General features: G+C 34.9%; 1 long non-coding RNA gene across 1 annotated transcript; it reads right to left on the reverse strand.

Annotated features, from left to right (window-relative positions):
• Positions 1-17,629: 17,629 nt before the first annotated feature.
• LOC112661580 (uncharacterized) lies at positions 17,630-20,015 on the reverse strand. The gene is made up of 3 exons (XR_003137816.3): positions 19,875-20,015; positions 18,387-18,551; positions 17,630-18,270 (listed from the first exon to the last, which is right to left on the reverse strand). It is a non-coding gene; the product is annotated as an uncharacterized LOC112661580 (long non-coding RNA).
• Positions 20,016-23,690: the final 3,675 nt, after the last annotated feature.

Below are 23,690 nucleotides of genomic sequence, written 5' to 3' on the forward strand. Positions count from 1 at the left end.
AACGCAAACTTAGTGACTTAAAACAAGAGTAATATATTATTTTACAGTTCTTGAGATTAGAAGTCCAAAATAGGTATTACTGGGCTAAAATCAAAGTATTGGCAGAGCTTTGTTCCTTTTTCTTTCTTTTTCCAGCCTCTAAAGGTTGCCTTTGTTTCTTACTCACTTTTAAAGTGAATAAGAAAGAAATTCACTCTTTTCTTATACCTCTCTCTTCTGCTTATAAGGGCCCTTGTGATTACTTTGGGCCTGTGGAGATGATCTAGGATGATGTCCTTGTTTGAAGATCGGTTGATTAGCAACCTTAATTCCATCAGAAACTTTAATTCCCCTTTTCCATGTAAGGTACATAGTCATAGGTTCTGGGGATTAGTTTGTGGACATTTTTGGAGGGCCATTATTCTGTCTACCACAAGAGAAATAACTCAAAAGAGACTATTGAAACCATAAAAGAATGAGATAAGTTAGCAAATTTAACTTCCCCTTCCCATTCCCAATTACTCAATGGGATGGGCATATGAATAATATTAGATCACTTTTAAGGTAGAGAAGCCCTGTTTCCTTTGCACGTCAGTCCTATAAGGTGAATAATTTTTTTACTTCACTGTATGTAGGTTATAAGGTACAATCTAATAACTTTCTTATTAATCATAGATTTAGAAACCACTGCTTAATAAAATTCTAGCTTTATGTCATGGCTTGAGTAGAATGTTTCTCTTTTATTCATCCTGGATGTTAAAAATAATTTTTACTTAGATGAAAATCATTACCCAAAGACAGGGAGATAATTCTAGATACTTGGTGACAACTTCTCAGATGAAAGGTTTTAATTTTCTTTTTCAAGTTTTCTGTTATTCCTTGTATATAGATTAACAAATAATAGTAATTATAGAGCATCATGTTAACACTTGGTAAAACTTGTGGCTGTTTTTCTAATAGAATGTTTCTCTTTAGGTGATTAATCTACTTGAAGTTTTTCTGTTCCATTGGGTATTTAGGTGTCATGATTTATTATGAGGTTTTTTTCCCCGCCATGAAGTACACCTTTAATAAACAATCCTAATTGAAACAACTGGGAACTTTGCAAAAGAAACAAGCTTTCAAAACTGAGGCATTAAGTGTTTTATTCCACAAAGGATGCACTGCTAGCCATTTTTTTTTTTGAGTTCTATATAAATGAGATCAATCACAGTTACGTTCTAAAAAGTATTCTTTGGGAACAGATTCAGGCACTGGGTAATCCAAAAGTGGCACCTTTGAAAATCCTATGATTCTCATATCTTATAAAGAGGATCATTATTAAAGAGTTCAAGAATTGCTCTTTTGGAATCCAAAATACAGACACTGAAATTTTAAGCACTGAGTTTGTGGGCACAAAAACAGCCAGATATCTATTTTTTGTGATGATTAACTGCATCTCGTTTTGTCATCTGGGTGCTTGTCATTGTGTAGACAGAGACATAAACAGTGGTTTCTTGATGTTGATTATACAATGAATAATTTCTACACATTAAAATAGCTTAAGTTTTTATTTTTTCAAGAATGAGTCACATCAGGAGACTGACAAGTTGCTTTTTAATTTATTATTTTTGCATCTCTCTCCAAGTTGGCACCACATATAGAATGCATTGTATTATTTTTAAAGTTAATGTGATTGGCTGCTATTTTACATTCTTACAGCCAATTTGTGCTGACTTGACTCTTTTGATGAGATCATTGTGATTGTAAGTCTAAGGTTATGCTTTTGATCTTTATAAAGAAGTTTGCTTACTTCCATCCTGGGAGCACAGATGGCACTCATATTCTCCATACACTTATTTTATAAATGCATGTCTTTGATCTTATGAGAAGACACCATAAATTCTTTATCTTTAGTAAAACTCAACCAATTAAGAATATCCTAATAGCAGATCAGAGCTGTATTTTTAATAAAGTATGGTAGCATGATGAATGGAAATACACTAACTAGTTAGTAATTTTCTTCGGATATCATGTCTAAAGTTAATGGTTTAAATTTCTAAGATATATCTTAGGTCTAAATTCTCTAGTAAAATGATTTCAAATAAAATTTTACTGCAAAACTATTTTGGTTCCAGTAGCATATTAAAAATCTCACAATTGCATTTTATATTTGGCTTTGAGAAGAATAGTAAATCCTAATACTAAAATACTATGAAAAATGCAATGTTGTTTTCCAATATATCAAATAATTCAAACTATGACAGGATGTTATAGTAGGAAGTGGGAGGCCTAACTTGTAGGCTTAATGTATTATGGTACTCAAGAAGGCCTCTTTTTATTTTTAGGGTTTATTGTTTATAAATCCCTATTTGTTTAAGGATAGACCATCCACTAATCTTACTATAAAATTATTATATTCATCAAAATGCTTTGCATAGCCGCTCATTTTTAAGTACATTTTATGTGCTGGTGGAATCTAAATATATGTGAGTTTATTAATATTATGAGGCTTATCCTGTTTTTATTTTTATTGTTTTTTTTTAATTTTTACTTAGCAAAATGGACCACTAGCAATTAAGTATTATCTTTTGAATTTTCTTAGGCTTTTTTGTACATTGCCAGATCAAAGAACTGAGATGACTAGGTAGGAAAGTTGCACATTCTTACACAAAAAGAGAACAGCCATGGTTGTATATACATGTATTTGTGTGTGTATGTGTGTGTGTGTGTGTGTGTGTGTGTGTATTTGAGAGAGAGAGAGAGAAAGAGAGAGAGAGAGAGAGAGAGATGAAGATGAGGTCTACAGATCTTAATTTGATTACCAGTAGCATTTTTTTGTGATTTACTTGAAGATTTAGAAAAACTGTCCTTTATTAGAAAAACCATCAATAAGATAAGGCAGATAGCTTCTTAGGCTTTTCTGCAATCACTTAGAAAAGAAGTATCTTACATTATATATCAAGTAACTAATCTACATCTTTGATTTCTGGTGTTTTGATTTCAATGTATGTAGTAGTTCAGGAATAAAAATATAGTGTTTTCTTATATCATTTGTTTTTATAACTGAGTCTTGTGATATCTTACTGTTCTGGTTTGCCTCACTCATCCTTCCTACCAAAAGTTGATTTCTGGAAAGTATAGATAGAAGAACTGTGCTTTAAAAAGAAGCTTATAAAGTACAAAATCAATTTGAATGTATTTTATAATACAAATCTTACAAATATTAGTAAAAAGTACTATAAAATATAAATTGATAAAAATAACATTGGGATTCTTTCTGGTATGGGTGAACTATGTGTTATATGCATGTATCTATATGGATATACTGTTTCTCCTCATGTGCCTCCTATAATGATGAATTCTCTTCCTGATTAGAGAATTGTGAGCTAAAAATCAAAATATACCCATAAACATTGGTGAAATTCCACCTTAGGAAATAATCAATGGTTAAAGCTTAGCATTCTGATTTGGAACCAGGAATATATAAATCATAAAATAATAAGAAAATTCAGAGCTGCTAAGCACGTCCCATTTTGATGGTATTCTAGGTAGCCATAAAAGAAAATGCAATTTTATTTACCTGCAAAAACCCGAGCCAGAAATCTCCATTTCAAAATGCTTATTTCTTTACAGTGTGGCTGAATGGCCGTGAACAATGCAAATCGGTTTTACTTTCTAAGTTTATTATACTTACATATATTTTGGTACGTTGTCTACCCAGATCCTTTATTACACAATGGGGTAAGCCCCCCACCCCCGCAATGAAACCCCAAGCATCTTCTCTTCCTGCTCATCCTACACTGCCATTCTTTCCCTAGAAATTAATACACTCTGTCTGCTGGCTCCTGTCTTTTCATCTCCTGCTGCAGAATCAGCGGTCATAACAGCTATTCTATTCATGAATATGTAAATGCAACATGCATAAAATAAAAAAAAAATTAGCGGGCGGTTCCCACTGCATACTGTTCCCAACTCTGTTTAACTAATACACAAAAAGCAAAGATTCAATTTTTCACTCATTTTGAGTCGGTGTTGCAAGGAATGCTATAATTATGTAACATGGAAATACCTAACTGAGACGTATGTAGATCATGGTAGTTGAACCCCTAATAAATCGGCATCTATGCACGGCTATGGCGATGCATGCAGATTCACTTATTACTTCATTCTGATGCCTAGTGATAAGGGGAAAACGCCTTAGGTCCTCAGTAACCTTTTATTTGCTGACTAGGTTCCACTTCCATACCTCACCCCAATATATGACTAAAACAATGTTTAAAATATGCACGTACACATATATGTGTGTATGCACACACACACACACACACACACATATATGCACAGACGCTTTTTTCTCCGCAAGGGGAGAAATGATGACTATATCCACTGAAGTATTCTGGATGAAACATTAAGCTCTGGGAAGGAAATAATTGGGGGATTTTATTATTGAAATAAGCAAGCATGTTCATGCATATTTTTACGGCATGCATGCCTATGCGCCACTCTGTGCAAACAGTGCTATTGCAGCTCGTGTGCGGTAATTAGGTTGATGTAATTACGGTGAAGTAAAGGCAGCCTCACTGATAATTTCACAGTGAATATTAAAGACATATGTGCCTTCCAGTGTACAATAAATGAACCTGATCTGCTGTCAGGGGCTAGGAGGACAGTGTGGCCAATGCACCTATTGTGTCCCTGCTGCAGAAAGGAGCCTGCCGATTGGCCACTGTCTGCAGCACATAGCACTGGCTGGTTATAAAGGACTTGTCTAGGGGAGAGCCTGTAGGTACTCCATTGTCTGGTAAAGTTCATATGACTGCATTCTTTTTTGCAAGGGGGGTGGAGGGAGAGCGGGGAAGGAGGGGGTGTCAGCTCAACTGTAAAAGCTGCACAGATTTTTTCTTTCTCTCTCTCTGCCTCTCCATAGATCGTTTCTGTTTCATGCCCTGTCTCATTTTGCATAGCTAAAAAAAATAATAATAATAATGCTAATTAAGATCCCTTGTCTTAACCTGAAAATAATGACTCGGATATAATTAGAAAGCTGGCGAGAGTTTAAAATTCTGGTAGGGGACCGAAACCATCAGTTACGGTGCTTAGGAGGGAAATGAAGAATTATTTTTCTGTAATCAAGGTAAACATGGGAGAGGGGGGTCCCCCCTATCTTTTTTAACCAATTTTAACCAATGGTGTTCTACTGCAGCTGAGAGGATACTGTATTTCAAAAACGATTTTAGCCATCAAATTGAAAGGACACAAATCAGTAGCAATAGAAGCCTTCTTAATCCTCCTTAGGATGCAATTCAGATGAAAGAACTGCTTTTTTTTATTTTCTTTTTTGTATGTGTGTGTTATAGATGGATCTGAGAACGCTGTCTGGGCTTGGTGCCAAGCGCTGGTATTTCACAGCAGCGACCGCCTCACAGACGAGCTGTGGGAAGCAGGAGGGACACTCTCTCTTAGGGTGCCACTACTATGGAGACACAGCTGGGCTGAACAAGATTTGCTTCAAACGACAACAAGAGAGACAGAAAGTATCTGGTTCAACCGCTGCCCAAGCAGGCAGGCACCAGAAGAGCTAGCAGCCAATCCGGCCATGCTCGAAGCCAGCTCTGCAGCTCAGCCAATCAGTGACATCACTGGTGAGAAACTCATTTACATCATGCAGTAATGAACTTTGTTTAACATAGCCTCCCCCCTTTCCTGTTACCCCCCCTCCCCATATTAGGTCCTTCCATTAATTATTCTGGTGGCATAATTTAAACCTCTATGCAAAAATGTGGCTACATTCTCTCTGATGGCTTTTACCTTCCCCTCCCACCCCACCCATTGGTGTCTGCTGTCACTGAAAGTGATTCTGGGTACAATTCTGTTTTGTTTTGACCTTGCAAAATTCTCGTCTCTTTCTTAAAAAAAAAAAAGAAAAGAAAAGAAAAAAGAAAAAGAAAAAAGTCTTAGAAGAAAATTAAACCTTTGTTTAGTTTATCTGACTGCACTCTCCCCTCATGAATGGCATGCTTTTTGCAAGTTGGGATTCAGAATTATGCAAGGTAATGGAGAATAAGGGAGTGCATTGCCGTGGAACTTGCAATTTTTCCAAGCAATCTGCATTTTAGAGCTTCCTTTAATGTTTTCGGATTTTATGCTGCAGTGGCCATTTTACATACAGTGTTTTATCCCAAAAGCACTTATGTGCATCTGTCACATGGAGGAAAGTTCACTCTTGTTATATTTCATTCTTCACTGCGCTCAGCCAACATGTCATTTTATTAATGAATAGAACTGAGGTCATTTCTGGACAAATCTCTCTCTTCCCATCCCAGCACAATGCACCTGATTTGCATCCATTTACTAGAAAAACTGAATACAAGAACCAGCTTGAAAAGAAGTTAAGGGACCAGCTTACATATTATTTTAGAATATGTCGCAGCATTTGTGTTTTAGAATGTGTAATATTTAACATCTGCCTTAGTGTTTCTATAAAAATGCCTGATCTCCGTCCCCACTGTAATACCTTTGGCTAATTTATTGGTTTGTTATGTAACTAAAATAGACCAAATGAAATAATATTCACGAATGAGTTCATTCGTCAGCAGAAAACCTCTGGAAACATAATTTTGCCTCGTATTTTACGTTTGTATTTGGTTTGTCAGAGATAAACTTATTTGTCGTATAGGTAACTTAAAAAGGCTGGAATGTGTGGCATGTGAAGATTTTCAGGTTGCTTTAGAGAATCCCAAAGAGCGGAAACTAGGTCACACTTAAATGCGATTTGTCTTAAGCCATATCTTTATTGCATATTGGCATTAAAGGGATACAGTTTTCTGGCAGAGAAGGTAAAGTTTCATTGTCTTTTTTTTTTTAAAGAATATTTTGAATATAATTATTCAAAGGCATGGAATTTTTAAAACATCGACAAGGGTTTCCTAACAGTGCATGATTCGTTTAAGAAGCTTAAAGAGTACAATGATAGGCATAGACACTTTTTAAAGCATATGAAGGATTTAGGCGCTAAACCACAGCCCTTTTAATTCATGAGGCATTCCATCATCCCATCATCAGTATTCAGGGAGCGACTGTCCTGAATCAGTCATGAGCTCCCCTGCTGCAGATCCTGTAATTTGAATCATGTGTAATAATATATTATCCTACTGGGGGCCTTCTTTCAGTAGGAGAATGGTTTATACATTCTGCTATAAGAGAACTTTTGGCTCCTAGCCGACTCACAGCCATTACTCACATAGGCAATCATGATCATCTTCCTTAAGGAATAACATCTGCACGACCTCCTGAGCCAAAAATCTGCAACCTCCCCCACGCTCTGAATTACGATTTCTTGGAACTGGGGACACTTGACAAAACCGAAGTAGAAAAATGGAAGGGTTAGAGGAATGGATCACAATCTTATTGAGCGTGCCATGTGGCAAAAGTGCAAGCTCCCATTCCTTTGAAATGATGGAGAAGGGTGGGGCAAGGGGCCCTGCAAGAGGCCTCGATGTGTTTGTTTGAGTTTTAGACACAAGCTGAAAGGTAACGTGTTCTAGGAAGACATAGCTGCCTCGGTGTGTTTCTCTGGACATCCTAGCAAGGTCCTGCAAAGGGTGTGGCAACACGGAGGGCTAAGTGGAGGGCGTCCCTGGCTGTGAAAACAGAGAAACCTTGCCTCACTTTGGGAAGGAAGCAATGGGATATGGCAGGAATCATTTGACCCAGGAGCTAAAAGTTCAGGGAATGGTTTTGATTCTCTCTTGTTCTGACTTTGATCAGATCATGTAATTTCTTTCTTTTTCCTTATCTGTAAAAATGAAATATACTGCCAGGACAGAGATATTCTCTGCATGTGGAATACCCCCCCCTTTCTTTTTTAAACATCTGAAATCCTTCTTTACTTCAAGGATTAAGTATTCCCTCTTCTGTGAAATCTTTTCAGATCATCATGGCCAGAATCTCTCACTTCTCCATCATTCTCTTTGTGTCTCCATTATTGTCTGTGTGGCAGTCAGCGCTGCAGTAGGGCCACATGTGTGCATATCTTTGCCACTAGACTGAAAGCCCCTTGGGGACAGAGACCACGTTGAATTCGCCCTCCACCCTCTGCTCTAAGAATAATGAATAATGCTCCTAAGTTTTAAATCAATGATCTAATTAACGAGTTAAAGGTTCATTGTAAATTGTAGAGGGAGTGTTTACAAATTCCAAGGGTTACTATTGCTATTGTCAACTATTACCACCAGGTACCGGCTAATGTCAGTTTTGCCTTATCAGTTTTATGCCTTTCATTTCACGGGTCCTACATTATAAAGCTCAGAATAAATGGCTGCTGCGTTATTTTTCTTAAATAACCAGTTCTAGGAAATTGTAAATCCTCTATTTATCAGATATGGAACTAAGCCAACTTCGTCTGGTGCTTTAAACTAAAAAATAAGTGAAATCGATGTAAATGAATTGCAAAAGCAGCCATGATAAGCAAATTATAGTATCAAGCTCTACTGTTAATGATATGGAAAAATTAATTACTTGGAAGAGGTAAGCAATTAATGTTGGGTATTGAAATGTTCTATAAAGCATAATAAATCAGGGAATATGGAATCCTGGATCTTATTCTTAGTGTTATAATTAAGATATGTATTTTTAATCTGTGAAGTAGTACAACGGTCTTTTAAGAGTATATTTCTAGGTGCACCTGGTATAATCCGATAATGCCAAAATATGGTTTTGATTTTATGCTGCTCAGGTACATTTATACTTTTTGCTACTGTACTACTGCTAAGTAGAGATTAATTTCTTTGCAAACAATGATATTCTTATTAATATGTTTGTGAGCTGTGTTTAGAATTTGAAAATACTATTTCAACTTCTTTGCCAGTACATGTTATGAGAAGAGAATGAAGTAACCAGAAAATATATACATTTTTACTTTTAATATCTGGGCAAACAGAAATTTTAGCGCTGGAAATTGGCTAGTCTAAAGTCCATGTTTTATACAAGTCTTAGAGAGGAAAAGTACCTTGCCCAAGACTGCTCTATCAAGTTCCTCAGAGCAGCTGAGACTGGTATTCAGAATTCAGAACAACTGGCTCAATATTCTTTTCACTCCACCAAATATCTGTAGTGTTATACAGTTTAGCTAGATAGGATTATACAATTTTATCGTGCTAATATAAATTACATTCACTGTAATTCACTATGAGCATATAGTATTCTTATTCCTATTTTATGGTTGAAAACAAGGAGACAGAAACTTACTGAGGTGTATTTTTTTTTCTGCTACCCTATAAGAATGTCATTACTGATAAATCACCATTTATATTAGTATTCTTCAAAATAATTTTGGTAAAAAAATAAATAAATAAAAATAAATAAATAAATAAATAAATAAATAAATAAATAAATAAATAATTTTGGTTTCGATGAAGAAAAAATGGAAACCCCATATCTGGGTTTACTTTGCTGTGGCTTTGAATTCAATTGACATGAATATTGTATCTTAAATTATAGAATTGGTTAAATAAGATTTGAATGGAGCAGTTTGCAACATGTTTTTTTTTTTTTTTTAAACCAATGAACTGAGCTATTATCACCGACTTTTTTTTTTTTTTTCTTTATTCTTTTGTCCTGCTGAAATCTTCAGGTATCTCAAGGAGGGTATTTCCTTTCAGCCTGGTACTTAACAATAGAATTCTGAATCTCATATATATAGATGAATTGTGCCCTTTTAAGGAACAAATGTTTCTCAAAGACAGGAAAAATAGTAGGAGCCTGTTCATCTTCTTCTGTTCAGCTAATGATATGTAAGAGCTCAGAGAGTGATTGAGTAAATATAGATCACCTTGGTTAAAGAAAAATGTTACTTTGCATCATGGGTTGAGACATGGTAACCAAAATCCATTTGCACCTGAATATTGTTGTCTTTTCTAGACCCATTAAAGTAGTGATAAGTAAGAAAAAAACTAATGGGATAGTCCCCTGTATGTTGACAGGTTTTTTTGGATAATCATATTATTCTTATTCCAAAATGAACTATTGAATTTGAAAAGCAGGAGTAAATATTGGGACCTACGCTTGTCCAAAAAAAACTGTGATGTCTGCAACTGAGAGTCACTTATTTGTATAGATGGCAAAGAATAGATGAAACTGACCTACACAGCTTTCATATTCTAGCAATTATTCCTACTTAAACCTTCAAACATGCTCAGTGTCAGGAGCAGTTATCAAGTATATTTGGGAGCTTACTGATTATTTTCATGACACTGATGATCATGTGTCATAGTGACACTGCTCTCTGGCTGCTGGTGCAAGAGGAGGAACACAATATATATTAATAGCTAATATCCACTATGGTTGAGTTATATGTCATATGCTACACTATGTACTATGCAGGCATTATTTCATTTAGTTCTCAAATCAGTCTTTTGGTATTATTTTCTTTAGTTTAAAAATGAGAAAACAGAGTTTCAGAAAAGTCAAGCAACTTGTCAAAGTCATATGACTAAAAAGCAGCAAAACTGGCATTCAAAGCAAAGATTCTGACTTGAGGACCCTTGAGAACACGTATCCTTAAACTTAACCATAATCACTACATATGATTTTGCTGTTGGGCTATGGAAACATCTCATGCTACATCCATAAAGAGTTTCTCTGGTTCATTTTGTTAGATGTGCACATACAGTTTTCCCTTAGTATTTTATAAATCTGTTTGAAAGCTATTTATTGACCTAGCTATAACATCTAGATTAATATTTTCCTTATATTTTGGTATGTATACAATTCACATCACTTAAGGTAATGCGTACAAAAGCAATTTCAGAATACTTAAGTACCATATAAATGGAAGGTCATGATTTTATTAAAATGCCTTCCTACGTCTGAATTACTAAAAATGATTATTAGGCTAAATGTTTCCATTTCCTCTTTCCTCTAGATATATTACTTACTAAATATGTCACCTATTTTATGAGAAAATTAATACTTATTGATTTGGCAATTGCAGAATGTCACTTAGTGTCACTAGATCCTGACTATTCAGACATTTGAGGTATCTCTGCTTCCTCAGCCCTGGTTAACAGTTTGTGTCCACCTCACTGCAATCCACAGGATGCTAAAAGAGAAGAATCTCGCAGCTACTCTTTACTAAAAATCCCATGCCTAATGTTAGAATTTTCTAGCTTTTACCTAATGGTCAGGCCTCAGGGAAAGAGTCAACAAGTTGTGAAGTTTAACGGAATTGTTTTAATTTAGTGAAGTCAAAGGAGAAAATAGAAATGTGCATACTCTCTTCCCTTTCCAGATGAATTATTGTCCAGTCTCTTTCTCAATATTCTGACTCTTCCTTTCTCAGACATGTCACAGAACCACACTGTGGTTCTTCTATAATCTTGACATGTAGAAAAATTCAAGAGAATGTTTCTTGGAAGTTCTAGCAATGCAGGCGGAAGCAGTGCTATCTCTACTCTGAAGACAGGAGACCCACTGCTGTGGTCTAAAGGCTCATTAGCAGTTTTCAGGGTCATGCTGTGATTTTGCCTATGCCCTCTATTATGCTCTTCTATGTTCAACAGTTGATCATTTTTTCTTCCTAAGATTCCTTTATTTCAAGTTACTAACAATTTTTTATTTATGGGCAAGAATGAAGGTCAACGTAGTGGATTTTCTCATTGCATTCTGAACCTGCCAAGAAAGTGCCTCACAGTAATGTATTTAAGGTGTATTTATTTTCAGGATATTTATTTTTACACAGTAAAACCAGAGCTAATAATAAGGAAAACTATGTCAGTTATTACTTAATGATCTCTTAATTCTGTGGGGCCACACAGAAGTGGTTAGGAGCACGGGAAGCTCTGGCCACATGCCTGGTTCTGGAACTGGGTTCCATTACATACTACATACACAACCTTATGCAAGTTATATAATTTCTCTTTGTCTCGGTTTTCTCATCTGTATAATAGTATTTACCTTATAATATTTGAGGATTCTGTGAATTTTTGCAAAGGGTGATAGTATAAAGATGGGTAAATTCATGGTCTCTCTTCTCTAAAGTGCAAAATGTAGTTGGCAAGTGTGAGTGTGTGTTTAAATATTATTATGGTATATTAATATGGTATAGTTCAGTGCTATAACAGATGTGTTCATGCTTGTATAAATGCTTTGTTTATTGCCTCTACCTATTCAATCAGTTTTTTCTTCTATTTGGCCAAGTTATCAAACTATGGTTTTAATATAATTATCAGTTTTGTCTCATCAAATATTGGGTTCGTTTTAAAAGTTTTTAAAAAACTGTATCGTCTTTTAACTATACTGGTATAATTTTTCAATTACAGGCAATTAATAATATTTAGTTCCTTGATTCTACTTTTTACTCCCTTAGTAGTTGGATGTGTCAGAAAAAAAAAAGTCTTAAGACTTATGTAAATATGCACGAAACCACTTATTTTTATTTTTTCAGAGCTCTGTGGTAGAGCTAATATTTCAGATCATAATACCCTAGAATGACCAGTGGATAGCTTCCTTTAAAAAAAATTTATTTATTTATTTATGAGAGGCAAACAGAAAGAGAGAGACAGAAAGAGGCAGAGACATAGGCAGAGGGAGAAGCAGGCTTCATGCAGGAAGCCAATGTGGGACTCGATCCTGGGAGTCCAGAATCACGCCCTGAGCCAAAGGCAGAGGCTCAACCACTGAGCCACCCAGGTGCCCCAGTGGATAGCTTCCTAATCAGTGACATTCTGCACATAAGCTTAACTCACAGTCCAAATGTCTAATGCTCATCAACCAGATACTTGACACACATAAACTTTCCTATGGCAATCTCCATTATGCTTAGGAAGAAAAAAAAATGATTCTAATCTATTTAGAACCCTATGTAAATTCTCTAAGCCTTACTTTTCTTATTATAAAATAGAGATAATTATAATGACTACCAAGAAAAGTAGGTTGTGTGGGTGAAGTAAGAAGACCTATGGAGTAACATTTTCTCTCTCTTCCACAGACTTTGCAAAGCCTGTTCAAGTGTGTGCTTAAATGTCAATAAGAGCTGTATTATTTCACTAAAATCCCAGCTCTGAAGAGACAGCCTCTAGTATTATGTGTCCTAGATTAGTGAATAAGATTGCGTTTGTTTACATTTCAAATAAAAACTCCCATTAATTTGACTGAATTGAAAGGATTGTTAATGCAACTTAATTAAATCAGATTGTTTTCTTATTTTAACCTGGGAATGACTAAGATTGAAGATTGGTACATTTTGAAAGGAAGCACAAGAACCTCTCTCTCTTTCTCTCTCTCTCCCCAACTCTGTCTCTTTCTGTCACTGTGCCTCTCTGTCTCTCTCCCTCAGAGGACTTTAACATATTTGAATAGGTAAGAGAATCAGAAAGGGTTTCCACTGAGTTGGAGGGATGTTCAAAGGCATATAGATTTTCAGATGTGACAAATCGCCAGGAGTATCATTAAGGTGAAGAGGTGATATTCATCATATTTGAACTTCTTTATGTCAATTTTGTGATGTTTTATGGTTTCATATTATCTATTAAGGCTTGTTACTACTTCTTCCATCCTATGTTTATGTTTTTTTCATGTATCAGTAATGAGGATGGCAATTAAATGAGCTTTGTCATGATACCTGGTAGGCGTAGCTATTGTTTAAGCTATGTATATAAGAAAGCAAAGAAATTACACATTCTGTTTTGAGTATCTTATAACAATGCTGTATCTTAATAATTCCTGGGTGTTCTTGTCTTTTTAAACAGCAATTAGCTAGCATTCTATTAAATATCACCTAAAATAGTCTTAGGTATCAGTGTCATTGTGTATGAGGGTCTACTTGTTTTTTTCAGTTCTTAAAAGCTATTCATTTTGCAATAGAGTGAAACTTCGCATTTACCTTCTTAGCCCTGATGGGCTCAGAGTCTTTCAAATTTCATTAAGTTTAATTTTTTTACCTTTTTTATTTAATAATTGATTTTCTAGAATTGACTGAGTTTTTACCACTGTGGAAACATACCTTTCACTATGCATAGACTTTACTTGGAGTCTATTAAAGAAATCATACACACTGTTTCCTCAGGGACACTTCTAGTTAAGGCATGAGAGCTCAGGATAAATATTGAAGATGCAGGGATCCCTGGGTGGAGCAGTGGTTTAGCGCCTGCCTTTGGCCCAGGGCGCGATCCTGGAGACCCGGGATTGAATCCCATATCGGGCTCCTGGTGCATGGAGCCTGCTTCTCCCTCTGCCTATGTCTCTGCGCCTCTCTCTCTCTCTCTCTGTGTGTGACTATCATAAATAAATAAAAATTAAAAAAAAAAGAACATCCAACATGTTTGGAATATCTTTAAAAAAAAAATGAAGATACACCCTTTCATTTTCCATAGTGACCCATTTTAGATTAGAAATTATGTGGTTATTCTGTAATATAAAGTTAACCTCTGAATTTATTTTCAGCAACAGATGTTCCGATCTGTTGTCTTCGCAAGGTTATTTGCACTTGGCAGACCATGCAAACCGAGTTTTGGGTTTGAAAGTATGGTTGTGATAGAGATAGATAATTTTGTTAACCTGTCAGACACTCGGTGAGTAATTGCTGAATTAAACTCTCATTTGAACATCAGATTTCACTGGTATGCTGGTCTCCACTAAAATCAAGGAGAAGTCCAGGATGTTAATTCTTTTCATCGATATTGTTTGTTTAAACACTACCTATGTGCCAGTCTGCTATAAGCACCGAAGAACATAGCAGTAAAGCAAATAGACAAAATTCTATGCTTTCATGAAGTTTTGTTCTAGCAATCTTTTATGTAGTAATAATATATATTTATTAAGTTATATTGGTGAGGTTTTGCTCTCTTGTACAAATTGCTTTGAGAGGTGGAAGGTTTTATTTGAAACCTGGCCCATTCTTAATAAGATGGTTCCATGATGGAGGCTAATTTTAGATCATAAATTCCTACTGAGTACCTTCTTTTTTCTTTCACTCAATAGCTTACCTGACATCTTAGGCCCTCCTGGAGTTGACGGTGCCTTGCCCATGACTTTTATGTGACAATTTAATAAAGAGGAAACACAAAAATCAAATTCCTACTAGCCTTAAAATCTCCTGTGTTCTAGTCAATATGTAAGGGTATATGGAAAACTTACTCATTTGTCTTTGAAAACTTTTATCTTTCCTTACTGGGAAGGATGGGCTATTGTCATTTTCTACCAACATATATAATTCATCTTTTAAAATGTATCCTGGAGCTTCTCAAATGATTTCTCTCGTTGGAGAAAGCACCTTCTCTTGTTATTTAGTTCTTCATAAAGCCCATGAATATTTTAAAATTTTATTGACTTGTGGGCATAAAAGAAATAATCAGCAATTTATATACCAAATAAGCATCCTTATTCAAAATGGGAATAATTGTATCATAAAATCAGAACCATTTAGCATTTCAAATAGAATAAAATTATCTAGTTTCACCCCCTTAGTTTTCAAAAGGGCATAGGAAGTATGGTAAAGAAATGGTTTTGACTTGCCTACGTTCACAGAATAGTTTGTGGCAGACTCAGAAAAAGAAGCAAGATTTCTTTTTAAATATTGCTTTTTAAAAATAATTCTGATTATACAAGTAATATTTTATCTATTATAAATTAGAAAAATTCAAGAAGAATATGGAAGACAAGTAAAATGTCTAGTTAACTTACTCTATATAAGTTATCATGGTTACATAAACTCTATTTAAAAATATACCCTTTTTGTGTATATTAAAGTTTTATCTTATAAACATTTGTATATCTGGCTTTGAACACTAAAGGAAACATAATATTATGAGTTATATGAGGGATGTACATTTGGATTAAAAATGAAGGAGGAAGTAGCTTAGGAGACAGATATAGGAAAAATCCCTAGTTTTTGAATTACAAATTTACAAATTATAATGAGATGAACTAGGATAAATGTATAATATGAAAATTTCAGTGACATTGATAAAAATATTTGTTTTGTGTCAAGTTCAAGTGAAATATATCAAGGTGATAATGCTATTATAGATTTCGATATCCCATCTCACTCCTGGCAAGTAGCATCTCTTCCATATACATTTTGGATTATATTTTCTCTTAAGTCCTCAAGGAAATTACTTCACTGATGATGCTTTTTTTTCTTCTGTATCAATTCCCTTCAACCAACTCTTTACTCCAGAACTCAAAAATCCCCAACTTTCACCTATCTTAAGCAGACAAAACAACTACCATCACCTCCCATAGATCTGTTTGCTCTCTATCTCTCACTCATCCATCCTATTGCTGAATGGGAGGTCAGGAGAGCTGGAGAAACACTCGGACTAACTTGGAACTAGTAGTGTAATTTCTCTGCAATCCAGAAGAGTTGATAGTTTTATGCCTTTTTTTAAAAAAAGAATTTATTTTTTTAGAGAGAGAAAGAGAGACAGCTAGTGTGCATTCACAAGTGGGAGGAGGGCCAAAGGGAGAGGGGGAGAGAATCTCAAGCAGACTCTGCACTGAGTGTGGAGCCCTTCATGGGGCTTGATCTCATAACCCTGAGATCATGACCTGAGCTGAAATCAAGAGTTGGATGCTTAACTGACTGAGCCACCTAGGTTTTATGCTTTATTTTAAAAATGATAGTTTTCTTAAATGATTTGCAATATCTCTTTCACCATTAAAATTAAGTGAATCTAAAGGAGAGGAGAGAAAATGTCCCTCAAAAGTTACAGCTTCATTATTATTTTGGGGGAGTTCTAGATTAATTCTAAATGTGTGTTTGACATGACATAATTACAGTTTACAATTATGTTCTCATTTCCATTGATTTACTTAGGGATTCTATACGGCTCATGTTTGTATTGATACAAGGAAGATTGTAAAGGCAAGTTATTTTAAATAAAGATCAAGGAAATAATCTATTTTTAACTGAATTAAGCTATTTGTGCTGTTGAACAAAGACCAGTGGACTTGAACTCTACTGGACTTGAAGTTATCCAAGATTATTTGAGCAAGAACAGGAATCAAAAGTTTTCAGTTCTGCTATGTGTGCCACTAGCCATTTGTGTGACATTAGAAAACCAATGTTTATTGGTGTATCAGTTTATAGAATGATGGACATGAGGTCAGAATCTTTAACTCAAAAAAACCTATACATTTTCAGATAAGGTCTTTCAACATTTTTTTTCAAAGTGAAATGCTTTCTTCAAATGAAATCAAGTCAGTATATCAACATTTAGAATATGTAAAATTGCAACTGCCATGGTTGGATTAGGGTGAGACCTCAGAGCCTTAGCTTTTCCCCCCTCCTTCGCTTCAGGTGGTGGCTTGTCTTGATGACAGTCTCAGAGCTCCATGAGACTAAAGCCACTGAAATAATAATCACTTAGGTTCTGTAGGATTTGAAGTTAGACTGTTATGTTTTGTTCTTGTTTTTGCTTTAGATTTTGTCAGCAGCTAATCAATAAATATAAATTAAATCTCCACTAGATGGCAGTAGATCAAATCTTTGTTCTAAGAGTTTTAATCGACAATTTTGGGTCCAATATTTAAGCACATTTAGATTACTTAGAAAACTTTCAGAAGAATTATGTTTTCTCATATTTCACACTTTAAAACACTTTACCAGCCTCTTAATTTGTTCTCACTTTCTGTTCTGTTTTTAAGGCATTGTGGAATTACTGGTTAGTCCAAACAGTATGATGCCTGGTAAAATATTACTTGCTCTGGTTGTGGGAATTGTTTAAGAGTTAAATAATATTCAAATAAAGACATTTATCCAAGCATCTAAATTTATGAGTAACACCCATATGATTTTTCAGCTTTACTAGAAGCCTAATCTTTAACCCAAAGAAGATGGAGACCTGGTTTCTCATCTTTCTTACCCTTACACATACCCATTTCCAGAGCACTGAAGTTCCAATGATCATGGCAGTCTGCATTGTGTTGCATATTAATGTTGTAAGGAGGAGATGCTCTCAGGTATATTAGGTGATGGAAGTTTCTGATAAGGATAACTTTGAAAGCGAGGTAATTCGGGAAACTGTTCCAGTCCATCCAAATGTGAATGTATAGCAGCGTTATGGAGGGCAAAACAGCTCCTTTCTTCATGATTCAGCTGGTTTCCAGAGCCAATAGTTTTGGTACTTCTTGTCAATGCAGAGCCCTTGAAAGATGACCCGTGCTCATCTTTTTTGGTATGACTTATTTATACTTTCAGGAGAGAAGAGCTAGCTGAGTCAATGTTGTAATATTACATGGACCATCCTTTATAGGCAGTCTCTGACTACATTCCCATAAAGCTGGTTGGATCCCATTAGAAGCAGTTTATGCCTAAAGGTCAAGGGAAAAGATCAAAAAGGTTTTGCCTGTTTCCAGGTGAAATTAATAATAGCTCCCAATTTTACTCTTAGAGTTTTTCCAATTAGGATGATAAATTGCAGTATTACCTGAATACATAGTCGTCTTTGCCTCGAGCACTGATTTCTGCTCTTCGGGCCAGGGTCATGTGGCACGAGATATAGTTCATTGGAAAAGTATTGCCTGAAGTCACTTTCTCAGGAAGTTGTGAAGCACAGGCATTTCGAGTTGTATGGACTGCCAATTATGTAGGCCTTAGAAGAAAAGAAAAGAGAATTTAAAGAATGGGTGATGGGCACTGGGTGTTATTCTGTATGTTAGTAAATTGAACACCAATAAAAAAAAAAAAAAAAAAAGAAGAAGAAGAAGAAAAAAAAAAAAAAAAGAAATCTCACAGAGGAAGACATAGACATGGCCAACAAGCACATAAAAAAATGCTCCGCATCCCTGGCCATCAGGGAAATACAAATCAAAACCACAATGAGATACCACCTCACACCAGTAAGAAAAAAGGTAACTTTAAATTCAAGTTCCTACCTTATTAGTTTAGTTTTATCCACTAGATATAGTATTTCTTTAATGTATTGTGGAAAAGAGAATATGATTTTCATTAATACGGATATCTCAAAGCTAGAAAAGAATTTAAATGGCTTGCCTGTATTACATTATAAATATTGGAGAAAATTCCAAAATTAGAGCTTCAGAGATGGTTCACTCACAATTTCTTATGCATAAATGGTAGATTGAGTATTCTAATTATCACTCAATAATAATTCACATCACTGCTTAAATGTATGGGAAGTAGTTATCTTTCCATCCAAGTCATTACCCCAAATTCTCTTAAATAATCATATCTTTAGATCTTTAAATACTCTTTTCTCCACATTAGTCCTCTATTATTTTAATTGAATACAGTTAACATAGCAAATTTTGGATTGCAAAACCTTTCTTTCTTTCTTTTTCCCCCTCAGTACAGGTTGAAAATGAACAATTATTTAAGTGACTGAAATATTTCACTCAAAGAGATTGAGTGGCACTGTTTTTCAAAATATAAAGGTGTGTTTTTGTTTTTGTTTTTTAGAGTGAACTGTGATGAGCTTTTTGCCAAATTCTAAGTAAAATACTTAAGAGATTTAATTATAATTTGAAGCATTTTGTTTAGAATAATTTCATGAATCCTGATATCAGGATAGGGTCCTAAAAGACATTTGTGCAAAGCCTTTTTTTCTGCAAATCATTCATTTCACTTATGGTGTTTTGGATATCATCATGCTGAGTTGGGGGGCAGGGAACATAGCGGCCACACTGCTTTAAAGAGAGAAAGCATAGATAGCCATCTTTTGGGATGCCAGGGTGGCTCAGTGACTGGGCATCTGCCTTTGGCTCAGGTTGTGATCCCGGGGTTGAGTCCCACCCACATCAGGCTCCCTGTCTGCAGGGAGCCTGCTTCTCCTTCTGCATACATCTCTGCCTCTTTCTCTATGTCTCTCATGAATAAATAAATAAAATCTTTGGCAAAAAAAAGAAATAGCCACTTATTTGGTTGAAAACGTCCTATGGCTCTGTGAAGGACATACTTCTGTTTGCCAAACCCCATTTTACTTTTCTTCTCTAGAGTACAAAGGAAAGAGTAGGTTTCTTAGCTCTAGAAGTTAGATGGCATCATATAATAGTTCTGGCTAATGGATGTGATCAGAAATGCTCCAAGCCGCTTCCTCTCAGAGTCTTCAGGAGTCAGTGTACCCATTCTCTTTGTTCTTCTTGTCATAGTAGTGGTGGGGCCCATGAACTGAGAGAGCAGGGCCCCAAGGCAGAAATAACCAGGATTCCCAAGACTCTGCTTATAAAGAAGCTATACTGAAGTAAAATAGGGAGAAATAAAATACTCTCTCTACGAAGTGAAGAGGAAATACTTTTATGCCATAAGTCATTGAAATTTCAGGGCTCATTTGCTCCCATAGTGTAATCTGACCCTTCGTGACTAATATAAGGAATATATGAAGCTTAGTTTTGTAATTTAACTTTCTGACTTAGTGTAGTCCTTGTCGTACCTCAGATGCTTTCCAACAAGTACTGAGTGAGCTAATGTAGAAAAGACATGAAATTAGTCTATCATACAAATAATTTTTAATCTGACTACAAGGTGGAAAATGGTCCAGAGCCTGTAGAATTATTTTAGCCACCAAATATAATCTGTAGGTATTCTTATGAGAGGGAAATGTCTATTATATTTTATACTTTGTGGCTTAAAAGATCAATATATAATTTTATAGTTCTCAATTTTTATTTTTAAAGTAATGATATTATTTAACTAGAAAACCAATTAAGTTTCTGTGACACAGAAGCTCAGCCTAAAAACATTAAAGTGTTCACCTTACGGAGATGGCTGTTACATCCTGGTTTGCGTGGGGCAGTCTCCGTTTATGCACATTGTCTGGTCATTTATGATAGCATTCCCTTTCATTCAAAGATTGGGAAGAATTGGACAATACATTGTATCATATGACCATGAGGTGAGACTGATCAGTGTTAGTTTGGAAGACCTATTGTGTACAGCTAGACTTCCTTTCTCAGTGCTGGGGAATATATCACTGCATGAAAATAACATTATATGGAGATGTTAGACAGATGCCTAGGCCAGCCCACAAAAGATTTTAAAATCCATAACTGAGCTACAACATAGTGATTAATAGATGTAAAATTAAAATTTATAGGTTTTTGTGGATTGGCTCAGGCCCTAAATCATCATGTATATAAAATATTGCATCAAAGGAAAAATGTGGTCTAGTTTCCAATTACCAAGGAATTTTAGAAATAGTTACTATTTCATTCGGGCATAAACAGTGGTTTTTAAATGTAGCTTTCATTATTAGTAATATTAATATTTTATTTTTTATTCTGGAAAAATTTGAGGATTTCAAAAGTGAGTAATAGCATATTAAACCACCATGTAGCTATTACCTTAATCCAAGCAACTATCTGCCAATGGCCAGTTCTATCCTGTCTATACTCCCATCTAATTATTTTGAAGTAAATCTGGACATCCTATGACATCCTATCATTTCATCCTACACATTTCAGCATTCAATCTCCAAATGAAAAGTACTTTTTGATAAATATACTATTACGTGGTTTCCATATAATAATATCTGTTTAACAAATACTTGTCAAAATAGATTTGGGTTGAAGTTTAACATTGGCATTTAGCTACATTAAAATGGGTACTATCTCTTGGAATAACAGTCTCCCCATTTCAACTTTATCAGAACAAGTTACCTTTAAACATTCCAAAAGTAAACTCTAAATTTCCCTTTAGACAATTTAGAAGTATATGTACACACTCCAATCCAGAGATCAAGGAGCCGTGAAGATATGTTCTGCAGCTGTCTCCCTTTGAAGTTCTTTGCTCTGACACTTCAGATAACAATAGAACTCGGGGTTCCAGAAAACCAAGCAGCTTGCTCTTCAAAGAAGAGGTGAATATCTTAGGTTTACAGGTTAACTTTAAGAAAGGTAATCCTAATAAATAGAATGTATGGAGCCCATGTTAGGACTAAAAAATGCTTTTTATTGGCTTGTTTGCTGAGACTAGGGAGAAGCAGCATGTTAAATGAACCTTATTTTCTTTGTGCAGAAGTCATTCCTGTGTGATCTTTTAATATACTCTGCTGGATTTGTAGGAAAGAAGGATTTCCTTTTCCATTTCTTACTTTAGAATGTAATTAAATCACACCTCTAACTTGATTAGAAAGAGAAAGCCAAATGAAGTTATTTTTTTTTAAAAATTATCAATTGTGTAATTGAAAGAAAAAAGAGGAGAGAATTAATTTATGTGGTACAGATTGCATTTTTAGTAAAAGAAATTAAGCAGGTTGCAATAGGCTGTTTATATATTGTACCAATTTCCTTGAATTTGTAAGTGTGTTTTGTTCATATTAAATGATATAGAATGATTAAGAGGATAGATCTTGGGCTGCTTATCTGTGGGGGGCATTGGAAATAGGGTTTATCTTAATTGAATTATTAGTTTTCTTGTTTTTTGTTTGTTTGTTTTACTTCTTGTAGCAGTGGCATGTAGGTGGCATTTAACTTAATTCAAACATTTGATTAAGATCCCAATGCAGATATAATCAGCATATTAAAAGGAATAGTCCTGTTCCTGCCATTTAATAGAGTTGTATATATCTACCATATAACTTTAATTTCCTAATTATGTAATGATATTTATAACATTTAACCTGTAAAGATACTATAAGGGTTAAATGGGATCATTTATGTAAACAGACTTTTTTAAAAAATCAGCTTTATAAAAATATTTAAATTTTATTTTGTTTTGACAAATCCATACAGTCATAAAACCATCACCACAGTCATGGAGCTGAAGGTGACTAGAGGTTACTGACTACAAAGGAGCACAAGGCAACTTGGAGAGGTAAGGAGAGGAAAGGTTCTTTCATTCAGAGAACATTTCCTTACCTTTCCAAGTTGCCTTGTGCTCCTTTGTAGTCAGTAGGCTCTACTCACCTTCAGCTTCTATCAACCATTGATTTACATTCTGTATTACAGTTTAGCATTTTCTGGAATTTCATATAAATGGAATCATACAGTATACAGTAATTTATGTCTGACTTTTAAAACTCAACATGGTGCTTTTGAGATCATCCACATCATTGAGGGTATCAATAGTTCATTCCTAATTATTGCTGAGCAGTATTCTGTATTAAATGAATATATCATCATTTGATGAACATCTGAATTGTTTCCAGTTTGGGGAAATTAAAATAAATATTCTGTGACTATTCAAATGCAAGTCTTTGTGTGGATATATTTTTTATTTGTCATAGGTAAATGTATAGAAATGGCATTGTTGGGTTGTATGGTAAATACATGATTGACTTTTCAAGTAACTTATTTTCCTTTATGTATTTTACAGTTCTGTTACCAGTGTATCCACATTTAGACTTTTGTTTTGTTTTTTTTTTAAGATTTTATTTATTTATTCATCAGAGACAGAGAAAGAGAGAGAGAGACAGGGACAGAGACAGAGACATAGGCAGAGAGAGAAGCAGGCTCCATGTAGGGAGCCCAATGTGGGACTTGATCCTGGGACTCCAAGATCACACCCTGGGCAGAAGGCAGATGCTCAACCGCTGAGCCACCCAGGTGTCCCCATTAAGCATTTTTAATGTGCTGATAAATTGATCCCTTTATCATTCTGAATGCCATTTTTTGAATATCATTCCTTATCATGAACTGTATTCTGTATGATATGAATACAGACACCCTAGCTTCATTAAAGATTTTGTTTGTTTGGCATGTTTATTTTAAACATTTTACTTTTAAACTATATATGTCTATATTTAAAGTAGATTTCTTCTAAACAATATCATGGT

Source organism: Canis lupus, chromosome 31 (genome assembly GCF_003254725.2).
Source record: "Canis lupus dingo isolate Sandy chromosome 31, ASM325472v2, whole genome shotgun sequence".
Lineage (NCBI taxonomy): Eukaryota > Metazoa > Chordata > Mammalia > Carnivora > Canidae > Canis > Canis lupus.